This window comes from Myotis brandtii, unplaced genomic scaffold, assembly GCF_000412655.1.
Source record: "Myotis brandtii unplaced genomic scaffold, ASM41265v1 scaffold84, whole genome shotgun sequence".
NCBI classification, from domain to species: domain Eukaryota; kingdom Metazoa; phylum Chordata; class Mammalia; order Chiroptera; family Vespertilionidae; genus Myotis; species Myotis brandtii.
In genome coordinates, this window is record NW_005371410.1 from 9,861,636 (window position 1) to 9,867,635 (window position 6,000).

At 39.0% G+C, this 6,000-nt stretch overlaps 1 protein-coding gene across 1 annotated transcript in view; it reads right to left on the reverse strand.

Annotated features, from left to right (window-relative positions):
* Window positions 1–6,000, reverse strand: part of LOC102257289 (U4/U6.U5 tri-snRNP-associated protein 1-like) — a 59,863-nt gene that overhangs the window by 52,903 nt on the left and 960 nt on the right.

A 6,000-nucleotide genomic window follows, 5' to 3' on the forward strand; every position in this document is an offset into this window, starting at 1 on the left:
AGGCTTGGGATAGGCTTATCATCAAAATAGGAGAGTGATTTTTTTTCATCATTTAAAATTCCATTTCATAATAATATTTGTCCTTTTCTATACATGTTTTTATTTTCTCCTCTAGCTATCAGGTTTCCATTTTTTTTAGTATCTTCCCATCAGCAGCATTGTAAATAGGAATGAATGAGTCACCATCTATTGCAGATTTGAGTTAAAGGAGGAACTGATCACATGATAGGAAACTCATATTCTGGAAATACCTGGTAAGTAACCATTCATTTATAAGAGTATTTCATGTCATACCACAGCAAAGTAGTTAAAGAAATAGGATAGCACCACCTTACCTAAGACCAAGCAACTGACAGTTAGCAAAAACATTACACCAAAGACACTTTTAGGCCTATTGCCAATTCACGGACTTTGCTCATAGAAGAGCCATCAGGTCCCTCACTCAAAAATTATTAAATCCTTCAGACTGCTTTAACAATCTGTGACTTCCCTGCATACAGTAAATTAGAAGCAGCAAGTTAAAATGGGGACTATTGATACTGATATTGTCAGCAGCAAAAACCAACAACCGAGAGAGAAAATAGAAAAACTACTCAAGTAAAATAAAACATAGTTGTCTGGGACCTGTGAGTGTAGGTCAAATATCCTTGCACTTTTTAAGAGCCTCTGAATATATCATTATACTAAAAGTGCAAAACAATAATTTAAGTCAATTGTGATGACATATTTCTATACTAAAAGGTCAATTTCTGTTCAGAATATCCTGTGCAATAAAACCTTGATAATTATAACACCTTTCTAGAGTATTTCTTTCAAAATGATACAAAATGTAAAAAATAAACTTATTGGGTGTCAAAAAGGATAAATATCATTATATAGTATCTGAGAAGTAAAAGGTTATGTGATGTTTATGTATTCCTCCAAGCTTTTCTCTCAGAGAAAAGATTATATAGAGTCAGGAAAAATTTGTCCTGAAAGCCATTTATTTTATGGTCTCAGTGTCTTTTTAGTTCTTCCAATTCGCTGGCAAGCAGTAATTGCTCGTTAATGCCCCTTCTAGGTCATTAGTTAATCAGAATAGTCCTTTTCGGAAGTTTCTTTGCTGTGAGCTCTTGCCAATTGTTGGGAATTTAAACTGGTTGAAGGAAGACTCTTTGAGATATTGACTGAGATGCTGTCTTAAATGTCAGGTATACAAAGATGAATAAAACAAGTCACTCTCCAGGAGTTCCCCATCTACTCAGAAAAAGAACATGTGAGCAAAAATAAAGGAAAGCCTGGCCTGTGTGGCTCAGTGGTTGAGCGTCAACCTATGAACCAGGAGGTCACAGTTTGATTTCCAGTCAAGGCACATGCTTGGGTGGCAGGCTCGATCCCCACTGGGGGGTGTGCAGGAGGAAGCCAATCAATGATTCTCTCTCATCACTGATGTTTCTATCTGTCTCTTCCTCTCCCTTCCTCTCTGAAATCATTTTAAAAATATATAAATATATATGAAATAAAGAGATTAGATACTATGCAGGCACAAAAGAGGGAGTGGTCAACTCAACCCAGAAGAAGAATGCTTCACGGAGAGTGACACTTGAATCCTGAAGGAGGATTGGGAGTTGACCAGGATAGAAAGCAGGAAAGAGTATTTCAGCTGGGGATGGTAGCATGGAATATAATGGTGAATTTGCGATGGTTCACTTTGGAGCACAGCACTGAAGTATTTGAGCAGAATAAATGAAGATTGGACTGAAAGAAGGATCCTTTTCTCTGCCCTGTCATCTCTTTTTAACTTTCTTTTCCCCTGCCTAGTTGAGACACAGGACAGAGCAACGAGTCCACTGACTAAGCAAATGTCTAGTAGGGAATGAAATTAGTATGCTCATTTTACAGCCGAGGCTCAAAGAAGTTAAGCAATGTACTTAAATTCTCTCTCTGTCTCATTGTATTATATTTCCTATTAAAACTATGTTGGATAATTAAAGCATATGCATTCTATGTTTTAGGTGAGTTAAAAATCTTATTCATTAGATCAAGAGGACTTGGAGACTCCTTTGAAAAGTCTATGAGAGCCTGGCTCAGTGGTTGAGTGTCTACCCATGAACCAGGAGGTCACAGTTCAATTCCCAGTCAGGGCACATGCCCCACATTGTGGGCATGCAGGAGGCACCTGGTCAATAATTCTCTCTCATCATTGATGTTTCTATATCTCTCCCCTTCTTCTCCCTTCCTCTCTCTGAAATCAATAAAAAACATATGAAAATAATAATAAAAGAAAAGTCTGTGAGAGATTGGACTTATAAAAATTAATGAGAGAGAGAGACTTATTCCACTTATTTATGTATTTATTGGTTGATCCTTGTATGTACCCTCATCAGGCATCACACCCACAATCTTGGTGTATTGGGATGATGCTCTAAACAGCTGAGCTACCTGGCCAAGGCCTGAGAATGGATCTTTTGATAGCATTTAAAAATAATATTTATGAGGCAATGGTGCCAATTTTTAAAACAATTTTTTTTAGAAATACTGTAATTGACAATTCAGCCATTTAAGGTGTTCAATTCAATGATTTTTTAGTATGTTCATAGAATTATGCATTTATCACCACAGTCAATTTTAGACTATTTTCATTTTCTCAAAAAGAAGCCCCTTACTCTAAGCTGTGAACTCCCCATATCCTCCCAATCTTCCCAGGCCTAGACAACCACTAATCTACTTTCTGTCTTTATAGATCTGTCTCTTGTGGACATTTCATATAAATGGAATCATGCCAAGATGGTCCTTTGTGACTGGCTTCTTTAACTTTGCATAATGTTTCCACGGTGTAGCATGTATTGGTACTTCATTCTTTTTTATTGCCAAAAATATTCCATTGTATGACTTTATCACATTTTATTTATTAATTTATTAGTCAATGGGCATTTGGGTTATTTCAATTTGGGGGTGTTATAAACAACTAGGGTCCTGGTGCATGGATTCATTCACATTGAAAGGAAATCAATTAGAAGAAATATTTTAATATTGCTATTCATGTCTTGCTAATGAAAGGAAAATAGGATTCTACTGAGTCTCCTATCTACCCACTCCAGGACTTCTGTGAGGATCAAATGAGATGAGGCACGGGAAAATGCTTCACAAACATTTGGTTAAACTTTAAAATGTTTGCACCTGGCTATAAAGCAAGTCGGGTTCTTGGGCTGAAGAAACTCCAAGGAGGCTAATCGCTAGGGAGAGGAAGCATGGCGTTGCTATGTAACGGCATTACCCAGTGCCCACAGCAACCGTTTCCAGGGTGGGCTGAGCCGTGGGCCACATTTTGTGCCATGGGGTCTTGACAGCGTCAACTGCAATTTGGTGGGGTGGCACTCCGGGGTGGTGGTGGGGCCTATGTCCCACTTGGGGGATAAATGGCCAATGCGGGTCATGGCAGCTTCTGCATTGAGCGTCTGCCTCCTGGTGGTCAGTGTGCATCATAGCTACCAGTCGGATGGACAGACACAGCCTTTTATATATTTAGATAGATGATACCATTCTGCAGATGTATTTGTTGTTTGCATACTAGCTTATAGATGTGATTAGTTTTGCAAATATTTATCTTTGAGGAGCCTGGTTCAGTGTAAGTCTATCACCTTCCATAGTGTAGATCAAGATGGAGGTACACATGTGTGCTTTTGTACATGGGCAATGTTTTGTATGTGTAACCTGCAGTGGGAGCCTCAATTATAACACATGGGGAGGGATAACCTTTCTTTTGTGACCCCTAAATGGGATCACGGTCCATTCTAACCATTTAAGTTCTGATTAGAATAGAGCAGAGCAAATAATGTAGACCCTAACCAGATGGGTATGATTTTTACAAAGTCCTTTCCTGCCGGACTTAACATTCTAAGAAAAGATGAATTCAGGACAAATAAATAACTACTAAGTACGAAACAAAACTACCTTGGAGAAATCTCTTCCTAAGTGAAAGGAGGGTTGGAACACAAACTTTTGAATTTAATCTTATAGGACGTTGCAATTCAAAAACCATTAAATTGTGTAAATGTACAATCCCTCCTTTGCCAGACGGAGAAGTTTCCTGATTGTACTCTTGAGGTATTACAAAGTATTTCTAAGGCTGCTGTTAAACTAGAGAATTGTGAATTGGTAGGTTTTCAAATAAATTGCTCCAGACCTCAGTCTGGTCTAAAGCTTCCTGTTTTTACAATTAACTCCTCATGTTTCTTTGTTGAGTGTGTGTGTGTGTGTGTGTGTGTGTGTGTGTGTGTGTGTAAAACCTAAAGATAGACCAGGAAGCATGTGGGGCCATCTGGCTTTAGAAGGGAATCCAGATTTCTGTGCGGGCTAGCTTCTAAATGTAAACTGGATAAACAATGCTATTGTAATGTATAACCCCTGTGCTAACCGTTCAGTCATCACTGTCCAAAGTGCCCTTAACTTCTTGTACTTTGGTATCAATACTTTGTGGGTCTTTCATGTATGAAGGAAGCAGGTTGGTCTGTCTTAAGATAAACTCCAGTATACGCAGGAACACTGCCATGTTGTTTAGTCCAGCTTCTGAGGGATTACAAAGAAAAGTGAACCTCTCAGGCATTAGGCTGCTTCTGAAAGCAATGCTTCCTTTTTGGTGCCGGCTTGCTCTTGGTCTGCATTTCCAAGTAAAGGCTTGTGATTCAGAAAGAGTCATCAAGAGGAGAAGGAAATAATTGCTAGCAACCAGAACGATCCAAGGCTTGTGTCCTGGCCAGGGCAATATGAGATTTTACTCTGTTTACCAGTTAGCAAAGTGTGCTACCAATGCATCCTAATATTAATTGAGATGCATTTCGGAAGGGCATTTCTCTTCTCTTCAAAGTGAGAGCCATTCTCCTATAACTGAAGTAAAGTAGGAGAGGTTACATTTCAAGTTTCTTCCTAAAGATTCTTCATTTGGCTGGGGGTGGGGATAAGAGGAATAATGATGAAAGCAACTTCAACAACATTTATAGAGCACTCACTATGCATTGCCATTTCATTTAACCCAATTATTATTCCTGCTGCACATATGAAGAAAGTGAACCACAGACAGGTTCAGTAAGTTGCCTCGGCTCACACAGCTGGTGAGTGTCGGAGCCTGGATTTGAATTAGGTAGGAAGACGAGCTCAGGCTCTCAACGACCTAATTAAGAAATGGTGCTGCTTCTTAATTAGTGTTATGACAAAACCATTTTTGCTACTAATTTAAAATACCATATAAGTAATCAAAAGTAGATGTTTGTGTAAACATTAAGAGTACACACTGCAAAACTATACTATATTTATACGCTTCCCCTCTCAAAAAAATTGTTTTATATGCCCATGTTCTCCCAGGGAAAAAGTCTTCTTGATTTTTCCTTTGAAGAGTAACATTTGATTTTGTTGGCGAACTGCTAAAATTACTTTGATGGTTCCAGTCGTGCATAGCATAGAGATTTATGACAAATATGTAATCTATTTATTTGTCACCCAACTTGGACGACTTCCAAATGTTTCTTCTTAGTAGCTCTTGATTTTGTTTGGATTTTTTTTAAATGGCCAAATAGTCAAACAACGTCTGAATCACGTTTGCTCCAGGCAGGGAATACCAACGTGTTGAAAGACAGCTTTGGTTATTTAAAATCCCGCTACATTCACTTGCAACTTTGAAGAGAACTCACGCTTTCGTGGACTGGATTTTTAAAAGGAGAAAAAAACATAAGGAATAAAAAAAAAACAAGTTTGCGGCTCAAGTCCCTCCTTTGCTATTTGCTGCAGTGAGTTTTCCCATTCCGCTTTGCAGGCAAAAAGCACGCTTCCCAGATCAAACCAAACTGTCCGAAAACGCTGTCTGCATCCCTCATGGTTAAAAGAGGAGACTTTGGTTCCCTTTCCTTCACACATCAAAGAAGGCGCTCGGGGAGGAAATAAACCATAATTAGGCACGAGCGAGCAGACAGACCCCTTCCTCTGCCTCCCCGATCCCCGCCCCCAGACCCTGGCAAACGTCCTGGG